Consider the following 19,829-nt stretch of genomic DNA (forward strand, 5'->3'; position numbering starts at 1 on the left):
TATAATAGGCTCCAATTTCATCCACTTCATTAAAACTGATTCAAATGCATTGTTTTTGATGGCTGAAAAATATTCCATTGTGTATATGTACCAAAGCTTTCTTATCCATTCATCTGCAGATTGACATCTAAGTTGCTTCCATGTCCTGGCTATTATAAACAGTGCAGCGATGAAAATTGGAGTACATGTGTTTCTTTCAATTCTGGTTTCCTCCATGTGTATCCCCAGGAGTGCAATTGCTGGATCATATGGTAGTTCTATTTCCAGTTTTTTGAGGAATCTCCACACTGTTCTCCATAGTGGCTGTACTTGTTTGCATTCCCACCAACAGTGTAAGACGGTTCCCTTTTCTCCACACCCTCACCAGCATTTATTGCATGTAGACTTTTGGATAGCAGCCATTCTGACTGGTGTGAAATGGTATCTCCTTGTGGTTTTGATTTGCATTTCTCTAATTATGAGGGTTGTTGAGCACTTTTTCATGTGTTTGTTAGCCATCATTATGTCTTTGAACAAATATTAAAAGCAGCAAGGGAAAAACAACAAATCACACACAAGGGGATCCCCATAAGGATAACTGCTGATCTCTCAGCAGAAACCCTTCAGGCCTGGAGGGAATGGCAAGACATACTTAAAGTGATGAAAGAAAGTAACTTACAGCCCAGATTACTATACCCAGCAAGGATATCATTCAAATATGAAGGAGAAATCAAAAGCTTTACAGACAAGCAAAAGCTGAGAGAATTCAGCATCACCAAACCAGCTCTCCAACCAATACTAAAGGATCTTTTCTAGACAGGAAACAAAGAAAGGGTATACGAACTAGAATCCAAAACAATAAAGAAAATGGCAACGGGATCATACTTATCAATAATCACCTTAAACATAAATGAGTTGAATGCCCCAACCAAAAGACAAAGGTTGGCTGAATGGATACAAAAACAAGACCCCCATATATGTTGTCTACAAGAGACCCACCTCAAAACCAGGGACACATACAGACTGAAAGGGAAGGGCTGGAGGAAGATATTCCACACAAATAGAGACCAAAAGAAAGCAGGAGTTGCAATGCTCACATTAGATAAAATAGATTTTAAAACAAAGACTGTGAAAAGAGACAAAGAAGCAAACTACATAATGATCAAAGGATCAATCCAAGAAGAAGATATAACAATTATAAATATTTATGCACCCAACATAGGAGCACCACAATATGTAAGACAATTACTAACAAGTATGAAAGGGGAAATTAACAATAACACAATAGTAGTGGGAGACTTTAATACACCACTTACAACTATGGATAGATCAACTAAACAGAAAATTAACAAGGAAACACAAACTTTAAATGAAACAATAGACCAGTTAGACCTAATAGGTCTCTATAGGAAATTTCACCACAAAACAATGAATTTCATCTTTTTCTCAAACACACACGGAACCTTTTCCAGGATAGATCACATCCTGGACCATAAATCTAGCTTTGGTAAATTCAAAAAAAATGAAATCATTCCAAGCATCTTTTCTGACCACAATGCAGTAAGATTAGATCTCAATTACGGGAGAAAAACGATTAAAAATACCAACATATGGAGGCTGAACAACACGCTGCTGAATAATGAACAAATAATAGAAGAAATCAAAAGAGAAATCAAAACATGCATAGAAATGAATGAAAATGAAAACACAACAACTCCAAACCTCTGGGACACTGCAAAAGCAGTGCTAAGGGGGAAGTTCACAGTAATAGAGGCACACGTCAAGAAACAAGAAAAAAGTCAACTAAATAACCTAACTCTACATCTAAAGCAACTAGAAAAGGAAGAAATGAAGAACCCCAGGGTTAGTACAACAAAAGAAATCGTAAAAATTAGGGCAGAGATAAATGCAAAAGAAACAAAAGATACCATAGCAAAAATCAACAAAGCCAAAAGCTGGTTCTTTGAGAAGGTAAATAAAATTGACAAACCACTAGCCAGACTCATTAAGAAACAAAGGAGGAAGAACCAAATCAATAAAATTAGAAATGAAAATGAAAAGATCACAACCGACAACACAGAAATACAAAGGATTATTAGAGAATACTATTAGCAATTATATGGCAATAAAATGAATAACCTGTAAATAACGGACAAATTCCTAGAAAAGTACACCTTGCCGAAACTGTACCAGGAAGAAATAGCAAATCTGAACAGACCCATCACAAGCACGGATTTAGAGGAAGTAATCGGAAATCTTCCAGCAAACAAAAGCCCAGGTCCAGACGGCTTCACAGCTGAATTCTACCAAAAATTTAGAGAAGAGCTAACACCTATTCTACTCAAACTCTTCCAGAAAATTGCTGAGGAAGGGAAACTTCCAAACTCATTCTATGAGGCCACCATCACCCTAATCCCACAACCTGCTAAAGATCCCACAAAAAAAGAATACTACAGGCCAATATCCCTGATGAACATAGATGCAAAAATCCTTAACAAAATTCTAACAATCAGGATCCAACAACACATTAAGAAGATCATACATCATGACCAAGTGGGCTTTATCCCAGGAATGCAAGGATTCTTCAATATCCGAAAATCAATCAACGTACTACACCACATTCAGTTCAGTTCAGTTCAGTTCAGTTCAGTCGCTCAGTCGTGTCCGACTCTCCGCGACCCCATGAATCACAGCACGCCAGGCCTCCCTGTCCATCACCAACTCCCGGAGTACACTCAAACTCATGTCCACAGAGTCGGTGATGCCATCCAGCCATCTCATTCTCCGTCGTCCCCTTCTCCTCCCGCCCCCAACCTTTCCCAGCATCAGAGTCTTTTCCAGTGAGTCAACTCGTCGCATGAGGTGGCCAAAGTATTGGAGTTTCAGCTTTAGCATCAGTCCCTCCAATGAATACCCAGGATTGATCTCCTTTAGAATGGACTGGTTGGATCTCCTTGCAGTATAAGGGACTCTCAGGAGTCTTCTCCAACACCACAGTTCAAAAGCATCAATTCTTCGGCGATCAGCTTTCTTCACAGTCCAACTCTCACATCCATACATGACCACGGGAAAAACCATTGCCTTGACTAGACGGACCTTGGTCGGCAAAGTAATGTCTCTGCTTTTTAATATACTATCAAGGTTGGTCATAACTTTCCTTCCAAGGAGCAAGCGTCTTTTAATTTCATGGCTGCAATCAGCATCTGCAGTGATTTTGGAGCCCAAAAAAACAAAGTCTGACACTGTTTCCATTGTTTTTCCATCTATTTCCCATGAAGTGATGGGACCAGATGCCATGATCTTTGTTTTCTGAATGTTGAGCTTCAACACCACATTAGCAAACTGAAAAATAAAAATCATATGATTACCTCAATAGATGCAGAGAAAACCTTTGACAAAATACAACATCCATTTATGATAAAAACCCTCCAGAAAGTGGGAATAGAATGGACATATCTCAGCATAATAAAAGCTATGTATGACAAACGCACAGCAAACTTTATCTTCAACGGTGAAAAACTGAAAACATTTCCCCTAAAGTCAGGAACAAGACAAGGGTGCCCATTCGCACCACTACTATTCAACATAGTTCTGGAAGTTTTGGCTAAAGCAATCAGAGCAGAAAAAGACATAAAAGGAATACAAATTGGAAAAGAAGAAGTAAAACTTTCACTGTTCGCTGATAACATGATCCTCTACACAGAAAAACCTAAAGACTCTACCAGAAAACTACTAGAGCTAATCAATGAATACAGTAACGTTGCAGGATATAAAATCAACACACAGAAATCCATTGCATTCCTGTACACTAACAGTGAGAAAATAGAGAAATTAAGGAAACTATTCCATTCACTGTTGCAAAGAAAAGAATTAAATACTTAGGTATATATCGACCTAAGGATCCAAAAGACTTGTACATAGAAAACTATAAAACACTAGTGAAAGTAACCAAAGAGGACACTAATAGATGGAGAAATATACCGTGTTCGTGGATTGGAAGAATTAATATTGTGAAAATAAGTATAATATCCAAAGAAATTTATACTTTCAATGCAATCCCTATCAAGCTACCAATGATATTTTTCACAGAACTAGAACAAATAATCTCACAATTTGTATGGAAATACAAAAAACCTTGAATAGCCAAAGAAATCTTGAATAAGAAGAATGGAACTGGAGGAATTAGCCTGCTGGACTTCAGGCTCTACTACAAAGCCACAGTCATCAAGACAGTATCGTACTGGCATAAAGACAGAAACATTGATGAATGGAATAAAATAGAAAGCCCAGAGATAAATCCACGCACCTATGGACACCTTCTCTTTGACAAAGGAGGCAAGAATATAAAATGGAGAAAAGACAGTCTCTTTAACAAGTGGTACTGGGAAAACAGGTCAGCCACTTGTAAAAGAATTAAACTAAAACACTTCCTAACACCACACATCAAAATAAACTCAAAATAGATTAGAGAGCTAAATGTAAGACCAGATTCTATAAAACTCTTAGAGGAGAACGTAGGCAAAACACTCTCCGACATAAATCACAGCAGGATCCTCCATGACCCACCTCCCAGAATATTGGAAATAAAAGCAAAAATAAACAAATGGGACTTAAATAAAATCAAAAGTTTCTGTACAGCAAAGGAAACTATAAGCAAGGTGAAAAGACAGCCTTCAAAATGGGAGAAAATAATAGCAAATGAAGCAACTGATAAAGGATTAATCTCCAAAATATACAAGCATCTCCTGCAGCTCAATTCCAGAAAAATAAGTGACCCAATCAAAAAATGGGCCAAATCTTGGATTTTAAAAATTTCACTGTGTTCCCCGGTTACTCTTTGTGTAGTGCCTTTCTGTATTGTGTGTGAAAACTAAGAGCTCATGTCTAATGTCTGCTCCATTTCCTTCTGGATTTGTGAACCGTTTGGAATGGAACATATGTCTAGGAATCATTTGAAGTGCAATTATTGAGAGGTGTCAAGTTTTCATGGACATGCATGTCATCACCTCTGGTTTCCAAATGCTTTATTCCTAAACTCTTTTAGAGACCTTCTTGGAAAGATGGGTGTTTTTCAGCTTGCATTTCCACAGATGATTGGATTCAGCAGCTCTAGCAGCAGGGACGCTGTGTCCAGTGAAAGGGGAGTCTGGTGCGGCCTCCCTTTCAGCACAGATCCCCATTTCCGTTTGACAGGGCACTGATCTTCCATCCGTGAGCCAGAGGCCACAGGCATCCTTGTGTGCCCTTGTCTGTGTGAGCAGCTGAAGGGATGTTCGTCTCCACAGGCGCCTAGCTTGCTTGCAGCTTCGGAACGACAGAGGTGAGCATCTCACAGGAGAGGAACAACTGTGCCAGATGTGGAGTGGCATCCACCCTGAGGTTGGGCACTGATCATCAAGAGATGCTTCTGAGGGACTTTGATGGGTCTGGCACACTCTTCGGCTAGAGAGTGAGAGAGATGTCTGTGGCTCTGCTAGGCCCTCCGCTCCCTCTTTGGGTCCCAAAGGCTGGTTATCACCATCCTGAGCACCTAGCTCTGAGATGATGACCACCGCCACCTGCACTGTGTTTCCCTTTGCCCGCGTATACATGCGAAGCGTCAGGCTGTCTCTGAGCTACACTAGCCATGTGCATTGCCTCTCATTGGACTTGTGCGTGTTTCTTCTGTTTCCTTCCCAAGCACTGATTTTCTTGAGCATGTGGGGGCCACAAGGATGGTGGGTCTTTCTCTAGCCTTGTGTTCTGAGAAACACTTCTCCCTTTGTTGGTGTGGGTTTATCTTTCCATTTCTCCTTCCTGTTTTTTTTGCTGTGAGTTCGTTTGTGCTGGCGGAAGAACTCAGCCTTTCTCTTGTGCCTGAGGTGTCCCACTTACAACAGCAATGCCTACCTGGAGATTCTGAACACATTTGCTGAGAGGGCTTCGTTTGGCCGATGACATTTTGAAAGGACCAACACGGTCCATTCAGATACCCAAAGTATCTTTCAAATGACATAGAAACCAGAATTCTCCAGTTTGGTCTTCCAATATGTGGGGAATCAGCACAATCCCCTGGAGGAGGGAAAAGCTACCAACTCACGGATTCTGGCCTAGAGATTTCCATGGATGTTAGAATTCATCGGGATGCCAAGACTAACAATACTGAGAGTCTATAACGTTCACCTTCAGTCAGAGCAAAATCCAGTTTCCTCTCATTTTAGTGATTGGCATTGATTGTTGAACCCCCCAAAATGGGAAGAAATGCAGAGAGAAGAAGACTCAATGTTGTCAGGCGGGGGAGAGTGGAACGGGGACTGCTTGCAATGAATACAGGCTTTGCTGGAAGTGGGGGGGGATAGAATGAGGGTGTCCAAATGTAGACAGTGTTGATGCTTACACAGCATTGTGAAGGCCTTCATATTCCCAACTGGCATCAAGGAAGAAAACTTTATTGACACAAACTTACGAGCAAAATATACAGAAAGCTATCAGTCAGTTCAGTTCAGTTCAGTCGCTCAGTCGTGTCCGACTCCCCGTGACCTCATGAATCACAGCACGCCAGGCCTCCCTATCCATCAGTAACTCCCGGAGTACAGTCAAACTCATGTCCACAGAGTCGGTGATGCCATCCAGCCATCTCATTCTCGGTCGTTCCCTTCTCCTCCAGCCCCCAAACTTTCCCAGCATTAGAGTCTTTTCCAGTGAGTCAACTCGTTGCATGAGGTGGTCAAAGTATTGCAGTTTCAGCTTTAGCATCAGTCCTTCCAATGAACACCCAGGATCGATCTCCCTTAGAATGGACTGGTTGGATCTCCGTGCGGTACAAGGGACTCTCAAGAGTCTTCTCCAACACCACAGTTCAAAAACATCAATTCTTGGGTGATCAGCTTTCTTCACAGTCCAACTCTCACATCCATACATGACCACGGGAAAAACCATAGCCTTGATTAGACGGACCTTGGTTGGCAAAGTAATGTCTCTGCTTTTCAATATACTATCAAGGTTGGTCATAACTTTCCTTCAAAGTAGTAAGCGTCTTTTAATTTCATGGCTGCAATCAGCATATGCAGTGATTTTGGAGCCCAAAAAAATAAAGTCTGACACTGTTTCCACTGTTTTTCCATCTATTTCCCATGAAGTGATGGGACCAGATGCCATGATCTTTGTTTTCTGAATGTTGAGCTTCAAGCCAACCTTTTCACTCTCCTCTTTCACTTTCATCAAGAGGCTTATGAGTTCCTCTTCACTTTCTGCCATAAGGGTAGTGTCATCTGCATATCTGTGATTACTGATATTTCTCCCAGAAGTCTTGATTCCAGCTTGTGCTTATTCCAGCCCAACGTTCCTCATGATGTACTCTGCATATAAGTTAAATAAGCCGGGTGACACTATACAGCCTTGACGTATTCCTTTTCCTATTTGGAACCAGTCGGTTGTTCCATGTACAGTTCTGACTGTTGCTTCCTGACCTGCATACAGGTTTCTCAAGAAGCAGGTCAGTTGGTTTGGTATTCCCTTTTCTTTCAGAATTTTCCACAGTTTATTATGATCCACACAGTCAAAGGCTTTGGCATAGTCAATGAAGCATAAAGAGATGTTTTTCTGGAACTCACTTGCTTTCGCAATAATCCAGCGGATGTTGTCAATTTGATCTCTGGTGCCTCTGCCTTTTCTAAAACCCGCTTGAACATCTGGGAGTTCACAGTTCACATATTGCTGAAGCCTGGCTTGGAGAATTTTGAGCATGACTTTAGTAGCGAACTGCTGAGTTTTCCAAATATTCTTGTATATTGAGTGCAGCACTTTCACAGCATCATCTTTCAAGATTTGAAATAGATCAACTGGAATTCCATCACCACCGCTAGCTTTATTTGTAGTGATGCTTTCTAAGGCCCACTTGACTTCACATTCCAAGATGTCTGGCTCTAGGTCAGTGATCACGTTACCGTGACTATCTTGCTCTTGAAGATCTTTTTTGCACAGTTCTTCTGTGTATTCTTGCCAACTCTTCTTAATATCTTCTGCTTCTGTTAGGTCCCTACCATTTCTGTACTTTATCGTGCCCATCTTTGCATGAAATGTTCCCTTGGAATCTCTAATTTTCTTGAAGAGATCTTTTGTTTTTCCTATTCTGTTGTTTTCCTCTATTTCTTTGCATTGATCACTGAGGAAGGCTTTCTTATCTCTCCTTGCTATTCTTTGGAGCTCTGCATTCATATGCTTATATCTTTCCTTTTCTCCTTTGCTTTTTGCTTCTCTTCTTTTCACAGCTATTTGTAAGGCCTCCTCAGACAGTCATTTGGCTTTTTTGCATTTCTTTTCAATGGGGATGCTCTTGGTCCCTGTCTCCTCTACAATGTCACGAACCTCCGTCCAGAATTCATCAGACACTCTATCAGATCTAGTCCCTTAAATCTATTTCTCACTTCCACTGTATAATCATAAGGGATTTGATTTAAGTCATACCTAAATGGTCTAGTGGTTTTCCCTACTTTCTTCAATTTAAGTCTGAATTTGTCAATAAGGAGTTCATGATCTGAGTCACAGTCAGGTCCTGGTCTTGTTTTTGCTAACTGTATAGAGCTTCTCCATCTTTGGCTGCAAAGAATATAATCAATCTGATTTCGGTGTTGACCATCTGGTGATGTCCACGTGTAGAGTCTTCTCTTGTGTTGTTGGAAGAGTGTGTTTGCTATGACCATTGCGTTCTCTTGACAAAACTGTATTAGCCTTTGCCCTGCTTCATTCCATGCTCCAAGGCCAAATTTGCCTGTTACTCCAGGTGTTTCTTGACTTCCTACTTTTGCATTCCAGTCCCCTATAATGAAAAGGATATCTTTTTTGGGTGTTAGTTCTAAAAGGTCTTGTAGGGCTTCATAGAAGCGTTCAACTTCAGCTTCTTCAGCGTCACTGGTCGGGGCATAGGCCTGGATTACCGTAATATTGAATGGTTTGCCTTGGAAACGAACAGAAATCATTCTGTCGTTTTAAAGATTGCATCCAAGTACTGCATTTCGGACGAGGAGAAAAATGCCTAGGACCCTGATGAAAATCAGCTCAGGGTAAGGAATGTAAATCTCCCCTGGGTGGGGAGGGAGTGGACGGCGTCCATGGGGAACACACAGGGATGGAGCCTGCAGAGCCAAGCGCGCCCCTGGGTGATGTGTTTGCCAAAGGGCTCTGGACTTCTGTCCAGAGCAGGGGCCTGTTGTCCCTGCAAGGTTGGGACAGTCATGGTGGGCATCTCAGTCCTTGGTAGGAGGCAGGTCAGGCTGCCGCTGCGAAAGTAGGCACTCAGGCCCTGACTCGGGTTCTGCCACCAAAGCCCAAGCAGGTGCAATTGCACATGGAAGTGGAGTTTCTGGAAGGTGGGGTGGGACATTGGTGCCTGGGGTTAACGGTCGTGCAGGCACAGATTTCGGATGTGCTGAGGGTGCTGGCCAGTACCCGACTGGCCCCATGACATTGGGAGGGGACGTCTCAGGTCTCGATCTCCCCTCAGTGGATCCCTGAGTCCTGCTCCTTGAGCTCCCACCTCCTTAGGGACAGGTCTTGGACGTGGAGGCTGACTGAGTTTGATGTCCAGAGCTAGAGCTGTGGGAGAAGAAAAATTTGCCACAGGCCAGCCTTGCCATGTGCCTAAGTAGGCACGAAAGCTTCCTAGAGATTCGCTAAGAAGTCACAGCATCGGAGTCTTCTCTGAAGTCTCCAAGATGGGTGGTGTGAGACCAGCCTTTGATCCAGGCCCAGCCCCAGCTCTGTGGGACTCCTCCCTGTGTGGCACAGCACCGCGTCCCCACGCTCACAGGCATTAGCCCCAGCCAACTCACCTCCATGCTCTGCCGTACTGAATTCCAGGTCTTCCTGCTGCATACGAGGCAGGGCATCTCGGAGCTCTGGGTCACAGCCGGCTGTGCTGAGCTCCATGGCAGCCTGAGACTGGGTCCCGGGGTGTGTGCTTGGTGGTGTCTGGGCAGCAAGTCTTGCCCGCCTTCTCCTAATTGCCAGGTGGGCTGAGCCCTCCGTGACCATGCTCACCTGGAGGCTGCACTGGGCCTCCCAGGCAGGGGGCTGGTGCTCTGAGCCCTCCCTCTGTGAAGTGGATGTGGTGTGCCCCTCGGACGATCTGCAATTACAGTAACCATCAGCCAGCCCCGCTTCAATATTTCTGAGCTGAGCCTGGCCAGGATGGCTACTGCTTTTGCTCACCTGACCTTCTACTCCCAGAAAGACCAGAGAGACGTGTGTCTCAGATACCCACCCGGGAAGTCGGAGACCCCCATGAGGGCGTGAAGTCAGCCTGGGCAGCCAGCTCTGCCAGGACTCTGCCCATGCCACCCAGCCTGCTCTCCCCTGGGGTGTGGACACAAGCATCCCACGGGCTCCTGAACCGTATGCGGCTGGGCGTGCTTGAGGCAGACACACCCCAAGAAACTCCCATCCAAACATAGGGAAAGGCCTCAGGCTTCCCCGGGTGGGATGGGAGAGGTGGCTGGACCCGGCCTGGGCCTCCCCTGTTACCTTTCTGTCCCTTCGGGCAAAGGGCCAGAGGACTCTTGGGGGACCCCTGAGCCAGCGTCGACTGCATTCCCACACACTCGGCCTGTGAGCTCGCCTGAGGCCCCGGCATCTGGGTAGGGGCAAACAGCAAAACATCTTGATAGCAAGCTATCTGGCCAGGGGCTCCTCTCCACTGGCCAGGCCTGTATACACGGATTGCGGGTTCTGTTGGGTTCTGTTGCCAGGAAATGACATCATTTCCTGGTTCGTGGCTGAGGTCCCTTCCACAAAGCTCCCCAAGGGAACCTCTGTGTTTCTGGCTGTTGCCCCACTTCCTTAGGCCACGTGCAGGCACAGTGACACCCACACAGCCCAACCCACAGCCTTGGGGAGACCTGGGTGCAGCCAGGGCCTGAGCTCTGAGGACACAGCTGTTTTCAGCCCAGGCTTCTTCTTTTCAGAAGGGATGTGGCCCTGGGCAAGCCATGTGCCCTGCAGGGTTTCCTGTCTGTCCATCTGCAGAGTGGGGCTCACTCTCCCATTTCTTGCCTAGGTCTGAAAACCTACGAACAGCTCCAGTGCCTGTTCAAACTTTGGGCCGCTCTCACTTGGAGCTTGGACACTGAGACTTCCCAAAGGATGGATTCAACACAGGGCTGACCTAACACAGAAAAGGGCAGAATCAGGCCTGGATGGGCTATGTCACCTGGGAAAAGGCAGTTCCCTTCCTGCCTATTTCTTGACCTCCGGATTGGGAGGACCAGAAAGTCATATTCAGACATCGCCCCCTCTGATATCAACCTTTCTCGTCCTACTTAAGTGTCCCACTCAGCCTCGAGGGGAGGGGAGGCCTCCCAACAGTGGCTCCCCGCATCCTTGTCTTTGAGTCCCATCATCGTGGGTCATTTTACCACTTGCAAGCGAATAGGCACAGTCATTTTTTCCAAATTCAAGAAGGATTCATTCAAATTCTGTGAAATCGACTCATTTCCTCACTGCATTGTTCAGTCTCTCTCCCTCGTTTCCTCTCTTTCTTGACCTTTCCAAATTCAGTCTGTCTCTTCCACTCTGTGTCTCTCCTGTGGATGCTCGCATGCCTGTGAAGGCATGTACGCATGTATATTTTTGGCCTAGGCTGAGGCTTTAGGGTTTCATTTTGAGTGAGGTAAAGGTTTGGGGTTGGAGTTGGTGTTAGGGGAAGGGTTAGGTCTGGGGTTTGTTCTGGGAGACTTAGTGGTGTGAGTTCTCCGATATTCTGCTTGTAAATATGCTTGTGTGTTCACTTTGTTACCATTTTTATTTTTGAATGCTTAGCTTTTCTGTTGCAATGCTGTTCAAGTGGATAGAAGCTGGTGGGTGTCCCTTGGTTTCCTGTTTCCTTGAATTGAAGAGACCCAATTTTGCTTCCCCCCCCACACACACACATATTGAGAAATGCCTGACAAGGAGGACCCTATGGCCCCTGCTTATTTTCAGGAGTTTCATCACTTCAGTCTTTGTGTTGATGTGTTTCACTGAATCTGACGTGTTCTGAGACCAAAAGCCAATGTGATTGTTTAGATGGAACCATCTCCATTTCCCACGTCCTTTCGTTGCAGAGGCTCTTGTTCCCATTCTCATCGCCTCCCCTCCTTTGGCATCAATGAATTGACCATAGAAGCTTGGGTTTAGTTCTGGACCCTCAATTCCATTCCATGGATCTGGTTCTGCATGTTTCGTTTCTTCCCAGTACCATGCTGTCCTGTTATCCTGGTGTGATAATCAAATTGTCAATCAGTCAACCTGCTATGTCCATTTCAGGGCTTTGCGGCAGATTGCTTTGGCTCTTTTGTCTCCTTTGTGTTTCCATAGACATTTTGGAATTCTTTGGTTATAATGCCCTGAGAGCAGAAGTTGGTATTTTTAGAGGAATAGCGTGGAACCTCTGTAATGCCCCACTGTGGGGATCGGGCGGATGGGGAACTGACATCATCTTACCAGGAGGAATTCTTCTGCTCCGTGAGCACAGCTTATTTTCCATTGAATTTGTGGGCCGCACCTTCTTTCATCCATCTCTTGCAGTTCTCTGAGAAGAGGGACTTCCCTCCTGGGTTAGATGCACTCCTAGCTATCGCCTTTCAGGGAATGTCACTGTCGGTGGGGTTGATCCTTGCCTTGTCCTTCTAAGCGTTTGCAGTGAGTGTTAGAAATGCCAAGGATTTCTCTTCCCCAATCTCACCGTCCATCTCTCTGAGCTTCTTTGTAGAACAGGCCAAGTCCAGGGTCCCATGAGTCACGGGGAGTGCAGCTAGACCGTGTTTCTCAGGCCCTCAATGCTGGGCATCACTCGGTGTACTCTCTGTGTCCTTTCCTTCGCCTAGTGTCCCTTCACAGTCCTCTCCTTCAGGCTTGTTTTTGTTCATGTCATTTGTGTATTAGGAGCCAAATCCTGCCTAAGTTCTGTGTCTGTAAACAGTTGTCTCCCAGCTTGGGAGGTGTCGTTTGTTTTACAGACCGTATTTCCCAGAGTCCAAATCTTGGTTAGACAACGTTCACTGTGTTCCCTGGTTACTCTTTGTGTAGTGCCTTACTGTATTGTGTGTGGAGACTAAGAGCTCATGTCTAATGTCTGCTCCATTTCCTTCTGGATTTCTGAACCATTTTGCATGGAACGTATGTCTAGGACTCATTTGAAGTGCATTTGTTGAGAGGTGTCAAGTTTCCATGGACATGCATGTCATCCCCTCTGGTTTCCAAATGTGTTGTTCATAAACTCTTTTGTAGACCTTCTTGGAAAGATGGGGGTTTTTCAGCTTGCATTTCCGCAGATGAATGGATTCAGCAGCTCTAGCAGCAGGGACGCTCTGTCCAGTGAAAAGGGAGTCGGGTGCGGCCTCCCTTTCAGCACCGATCCCCAGGTCGGGCTGACAGGGTGCTGATCTTCCATCTTTGAGCCAGAGGCCACAAGTATCCTTGAGTGTCCTTGGCTGTGTGAGTAGTTGAAGTGAGTTTCGACTCCACTGGCGCCCAGCAGGCCTGCCATTTCGGACCGCCAGAGGTGAGCATTTCAGAGGAGAGGAACAACCGTGCCAGAAGTGGAGTGGGATCCACCCTGAGGGTGGGCACTTATCGTCAAGAGATGCTCCTGTGGGACTTTGATGGGTCTGTCACACTCTTCTGTCAGAGAGCGAGAGAAATGTCTATGGGCTCTGCTAGGCCCTCCACACCCTCTCGTGGTCCTGAAGCTTGGTTGTCACCATCCTGAGCACCTCGCTCTGAGATGATGACCAGCACCACTTGCACTGTGTTTCCCTTTGCCCGCATGTCCATGCGAAGCGTCAGGCTGTCTCTGAGCTACACTAGCCATGTGCATTGCCTCTCATTGGACCTGCACATGTTTCTTCTGTTTCCTTCCTGATCACTGATTTTCTCCAGCGTTGGGGGCCACAAGAATGGTGGGTCTTTCTCTGGCCTTGTGTTCTGAGGAATATTTGTCCCTTTGTTGGTGTGGGTTTATCTTTCCATTTCTCCTGCCTGGTTTATTGCTGTGAGTTTGTTTGTGCCGGCGGAAGAACTCAACCTTTCTCTTGTGCCTGAGGTTTCCCACTTGCAACAGCAATGCTACCTGGAGATTCTGAACACATTTGCCGAGAGGGCTTCGTTTGGCAGATGACATCTTGAAAGGATCTACCTGGTCCTATCAGATACCCAAAGGATCCTTCAAATGACATAGAAACCAGAATTCTCTAGTTTGGTCTTCCAAAATGTGGGGAATCAGCACAATCCCCTGGAGAAAGGAAAAGCTACCTACTCCAGGATTCTGACCTAGAGAATTCCATGGAATGTAAAATTCATGGGAATGCCAAGACTAACAATACTAAGAGACTATAATATTCACCTTTAGTCAGAGCAAAATCCAGTTTCCTCTCATTTTAGTGATTGGCATTGACTGGGAACCCCGAAAGGATGCGAAGAAATGCAGAGAGAAGACGACTCAATGTTGTCAGGCGGACGAGATTTGGATGGGGACTGCTTGCCATGAATCGAGGCTTTTTTTTTTCTTTTTGGAAGTGAGGGTGGATAGAATGAGGGCGTCCCAATGTAGACAGTGGTGATGCTTAAACAGCATTGTGAAGGCCTCCATATTCCCAACTGGCATCAACGAAGGAAGCGTTATTGACACACACTTAGGAGCAAAATATACAGAAAGCTGTAAAAGAAAATAAAGAGGAGGAGAAAAATGCCTAGGACCCTGATGAAAATCAGCTCAGGTTAAGGAAAGTCAGTCTCCCCTGGGTGGGGAGGGAGTGGACAGCATCCATGGAGAACATACAGGGATGGAGGCTGCAGCGCCAACCGCGCCCCTGGATGATTTGGTTGCCGAAGGGCTCTGGGTCTCTGTCCAGAGCAGGGGCGTGTTCTCCCTGTAGGGGTGGGACAGTCATGGTGGGCATCTGAGTCCTTTGCAGGAGCCAGGGCAGGCTGCCTCTGCACATGTGGTCACTCAGGCCTTGACTGGGGTTCTGCTGCCAAAGCCTGAGTAGAAGCAAGTGCACGTGGAGGTGGAGTTTCTGGAAGGCCGGGTGGGACATCGGGGCCTGGGGCTGGGGGTCATCCTGGCACAGAAATCCGATGTGCTGAGGGTGCTGCCCAGTACCCGGCTGGCCCCGTGTCATTGGGAGGGGACGTCTCAGGTCTCGGTCTCCCTTCCCTGGATCCCTGGGTCCTGCACTTGGACCTCTCTCCTCCTCCTTAGTGACAGGTCTTGGACTTGGAGGCTGGCTGAGTTTGACGGCCAGAGCTAGAGCTGGGGGAGAAGAAGAGTTTTCCACAGGCCAGCCTTGCCATGTGCCTAAGTGGGCCAGAAAGCTTCCTAGAGATTCGCTAAGAAGGCCCACCATCGGAGTCTTCTCTGCAGTCTCCAAGATGGGTGGTGTGAGGCCAGCCTTTGGTCCAGGCCCAGCCCCAAATCTGGGAGACTCCTCTCTATGTGGCTCAGCACCGCCTGCCCACGCTCACATGAGCAGCCCCAGCCGCCTCACCTCTGTGCTCTGCCCTGCTGGGCTCCAGGTCCTCCAGCTGCCTCCCAGGCAGGGCTTCTCAGAGCTCTGGGTCAGAGCCAGCTGTGCTGAGTTCCGTGGCAGCCTGAGACTGAGCCCCGGGTTGTGTGCTGGGTGGTGTCTGAGCAGCAGGCCTTGCCGTCTTCCTCTTCAACGCCATTTGGGCTGAGCCCTCCGAGGCCACTCTCACCTGGAGCCTGTATTTAGCCTTCAGGGCAGGGGGCTGGTGCACTGAGCCCTCCCTCTGGGAAGTGGATAGGGTGTGCCCCTCAGTGGCACCTCAGTTGGGACGATCTGCAATGATAGTGATCATCAGGGAGCCCTGCTTCGATATTTCAGAGCTGTGCCTGGCCAGGATGGCTGCTGCTTCTGCCTGCCTGCCCTTCTGCTCCAAGAAAGACCAGAGACAAAAGTGTCTGCTCAGATACCCACCCAGAAGGACGGAGAACCTCATGAGGGTGTGCGGCCAGCATGGGCAGTTGGCACTGCCCGGACTCTCCTCATGCCACCCAGTCTGCTCTCCCCTGGGTTGTGGCCACAAGCATTCCATGGACTCCTGACCCTCATGTGGCTCGGCTTGCTTGAGTTCGACACACCCGGAGAAACCCCCAACCACACACAGCAAAAGGCCTCAGTCTTCCCCGCGTGGGACGGGAGATGTGGCTGGACCCGGTTTGGGGCTCCCCTGGTACCTTTCTGTTCCTTTGGGCAAAGGGCCAGAGGCCTTTCGAGGAGGGGGTTGCCTGAGCCAGCGTCAACAGCATTCCCACACACTCTGCCTATGAGCTCTCCTGAGACCCCGACATCATAGCAGGGGCAAGCAGCAGAACATCTTGACAGCAAGTGATCTGGCTTGGGGCTCCTCTCCGCTGGGGAGGCCTGGATACATGGGTTGCGGGTTCTGTTGGGTTCTGTTGCCAGGAAGTGACATCATTCCCTGGGTTCGTGGCTGAGGTCCCTTCCACAAGCTCCCAAAGGGAACCTCTGGTTTCTGGCTGTTCCCCAAGGCCCTTAGTCCACGTGCAGGCAAATGACACCTACACACCCCATCCAACAGCCTTGGGGAGAACTTGGTGCAGCCAGAGCCTGAGCTCTGAGGACAGAGCTGCTTTCAACCCAGGCTCCTTCTTCTCAGGAGTGTTGTGGCCCTGGGCAAGACATGTGCCCCGCAGGGTTTCCCCAGTCTCTCCGTGTGCAGAGTGGGGGTCCCTCTCCCATCTATTGCCTAGGGCTATCAGCTTACAAAGAGCTCCAGTGCCTGTTCAAACTTTGGGCCTCCGTCAAAAGGAGCTTGGACACAGACTTCCCAAAGGAAGGATTCCACACAGGGCTGACCTAGCACAGAATGGGGCAGAATCAGGCCTGGATGGGCTCTGGGACCTGGGCGAAGGCAGTCCCCTTCCTGCCTATTTCTTGACCCCCGCATTGGGAGGATCGGAAGGTCATATTCAGACATCGCCCCTTCTGATATCAACCTTCCTCGTCCTACTCAAGTGTCCCACTCAGCCTCGAGGGGTGGGGGAGGCTGTTCCAACTGTGGCACCCCACATCCTTTTCTGTGAGTCTAATCATCGAGGGGGAATAGGCACTGTCATTGTTTCCATCCTCAAGAGAGATTCATGCAAATTCTGTGAAATTGACTCATTTCCTCTCTCCATTGTTCAGTCTCTGTCCCTCGTTCCGTCTCTTTTATGACCTGTCCAAATTCAATCTGTCTCTTCTTCTCTGTGTCTCTCCTGTGGATGCTCACAAACTGTGAATGCATGTACACATGTATAATCTTGACCTAGGGTGAGGCTATAGTTTTTCCTTTCGAGTGAGGTAATGATTTGGGACTGAAGTTTGTTTGAGGGGAAGGGATTCGTCTGTGGTCAATTCTGGGAGACTTAGTGGTGGGATTTCTCACTCTCTTTTACGAAGGAACCCCTTCGCCGATATTCTGCTTGCAAATATTCTTTTATGTTCAGTTTGTTACCATTTTGATTTGTGAATGCTTAGCTTTTCTGTTGCATAGCTGTTGATATGGATGCAAGCCCATTGGTGTCCTTTGGTTTCCTGTTACCTTGACTTGAAGACACCCAATTTTGCTTCACCCCCCACACATGTTGAGAAGTCCCTGACATGAAGGAGCCAATGTCCCTTGTTTATTTCCAGGACTTTCATCTCTTCAGTTTTGCGTTGATGTGTTTCACTGAATCTGAGGTGTTATGAGACCAAAAGCCAATGTGATGTTTCAAATGGAACCATCTCCAATTCCCATTGTCTTTCTTTGCAGAGGCTCTTGTTCCTATTCCCATTGTGTACCCTCCTTTGGCATCGAGGAATTGACCATAGAATCTTCGGTTTATTTCTGGACCCTCAATTCCATTCCATGGATCTGGTTCTGCGTGTTTCATTTCTTCCCAGTACCATGCTCTCCTGATGAACCTAGTGTGATAGTCTAACTGGCTATCAGGCAGCCTGTGATTTCCATTTCACGACTTTGCGGCAGATTGCATTGACTCCTTTGACTCCTAATATTTCCATAGACATTTTGGAATTCTTTGGTTATATAACCCTGAGAACAGCTGTTGGTATTTTGAGAGGAATAGGGTGGAAACTCTGGATTGCCCCACGGTGGGGGTCGGGGGAGGGGGGAACCAGCATCTTCTTACCAGGAGGAATTCTTTTGATCTGTGAGCACAGCTTATTTTCCATTGGATTGGTGGGCTTCACCTTCTTTCATCCATCTCTTGCAGTTTTCTGAGAACAGGGGCTTCCCTCCCGGGTTAGATGGACTCTTAGCTATTGCCTTTCAGGGAATGTCACCGTCGGTGGGGTTGATACTTGCCTTCTCCTTCTGTTTGCTGTGAGTGATAGAAATGCCAAGGATTTCTCTTTCCCTTCCTACTGTCCATCTCTCTGAGCCTCCAGGTAGAACAGGCCTAGTCCAGGGTAACATGCATCTCGGGAAGTGCAGCTAGATCTTATTTCTCAGGCCCTCAGTGCTGGGCATCATTCGGTGTATTTTCCGTGTCCCTTCCTTCACCTGCTGTCCCTTCAGACCCCTCCTTCAGGCTCGTTTGTGATCATGTGTTTTGTGTATTAAGAGCCAAATCCTACCTAAGTTCTGTGTATGCAAACAGTTGTCTCCCAACGTAGGATGTCTCGTTTGCATTTTTCAGAAGGTCTTTCCCAGAGTCATAATCTTGGATTTGACAAAGTTCACTGTTCCCTGGTTACTCTTTGTGTAGTGCCATTCTGTATTGTGTGTGAAGACTCAGAGCTCATGTCTAATGTCTGTTCCATTTCCTTCTGGATTTGTGATCCGTTTTCCATGGAACATATGTCTAGGAATCATTTGTGGTGCATTTGTTGAGAGGTGTCAAGTTTCCATGGACATGCATGTCATCAACTCTGGTTTGCAAACGAGTTGTTCCAAAACCTATTTGGAGAACTTCTCGGAAAGATGCGGGTTTTTTTTTTTTTTTTTTGCCTGCATTTCCACAGTTGAATGGATGCAGCAGCTCTAGCAGCAGGAATAGTCTAATTGCTTAACATCTTAAGAGAAATCCCACATTCCCTCTTCAAACTCGAAAGAATACTCAGCACCCTATATGCAACTCAAAGAGTTCCCCGAGATACCCGACCAACCTCGAGAGGAGCAGCGAGGTTCCTGCCACAACTCAAGAAGAGACCAGTTTTCCACTCGTCATATTGAGGTGAGGATCGATTCCCCTTCTTTGTCTGGAAATTAATCCCGATGTTCCTGTTGAATGTGAAGAGGAGGCCTATGTCCCCTTGAAACTCGAGAGGACCTTGGCGAGTCGTGTCGCAATTCAAAAAGACACGGATTTTCCCATCTGCTCGAATAAGGACTGATTCCACTGTGCTGATTCAAAGAGAACTCCCGGGATCAAGTAACACCAATAAGGGAGGCCTGACGTCGCAGGTGCATTATGAAGGAAAAGCCCCAGGACAGAAATTGAACTCAACAGGAGGCCTCCCACCCCTTGGACAACTCGAAAAGATAGCGAAGTTTCAAGCCTCAACAAGAGACATGGCATGACTTCCCTGTTGAAACTTCATAGGAAGACTGAGACCCATGTCAGAACTGGAGAGACACACTGAGGTTAGTGCCTCAACTCCAGATCAGACCCTATTCCCCTGCACTGACTCGAAAGACATCCCAAAGGCTTCTCACAGCTCAAAAGGATTCAGGACTTCTCAGAGACAACTTGAGAGACTCCGTGAGGCCTCTTTTGCAACTCGAGGGATCCGAAAGTTTCCTGCCCCCAACCTAGAAACACTCTGGCATTACCCCGTTCAATGTGAATTGAAGCCCGATTCCTC

Source organism: Moschus berezovskii, chromosome 23, assembly GCF_049115385.1.
Source record: "Moschus berezovskii isolate FMDL1 chromosome 23, NW_MosBer_1.0, whole genome shotgun sequence".
In the NCBI taxonomy this organism is placed as follows: Eukaryota; Metazoa; Chordata; class Mammalia; order Artiodactyla; family Moschidae; genus Moschus; species Moschus berezovskii.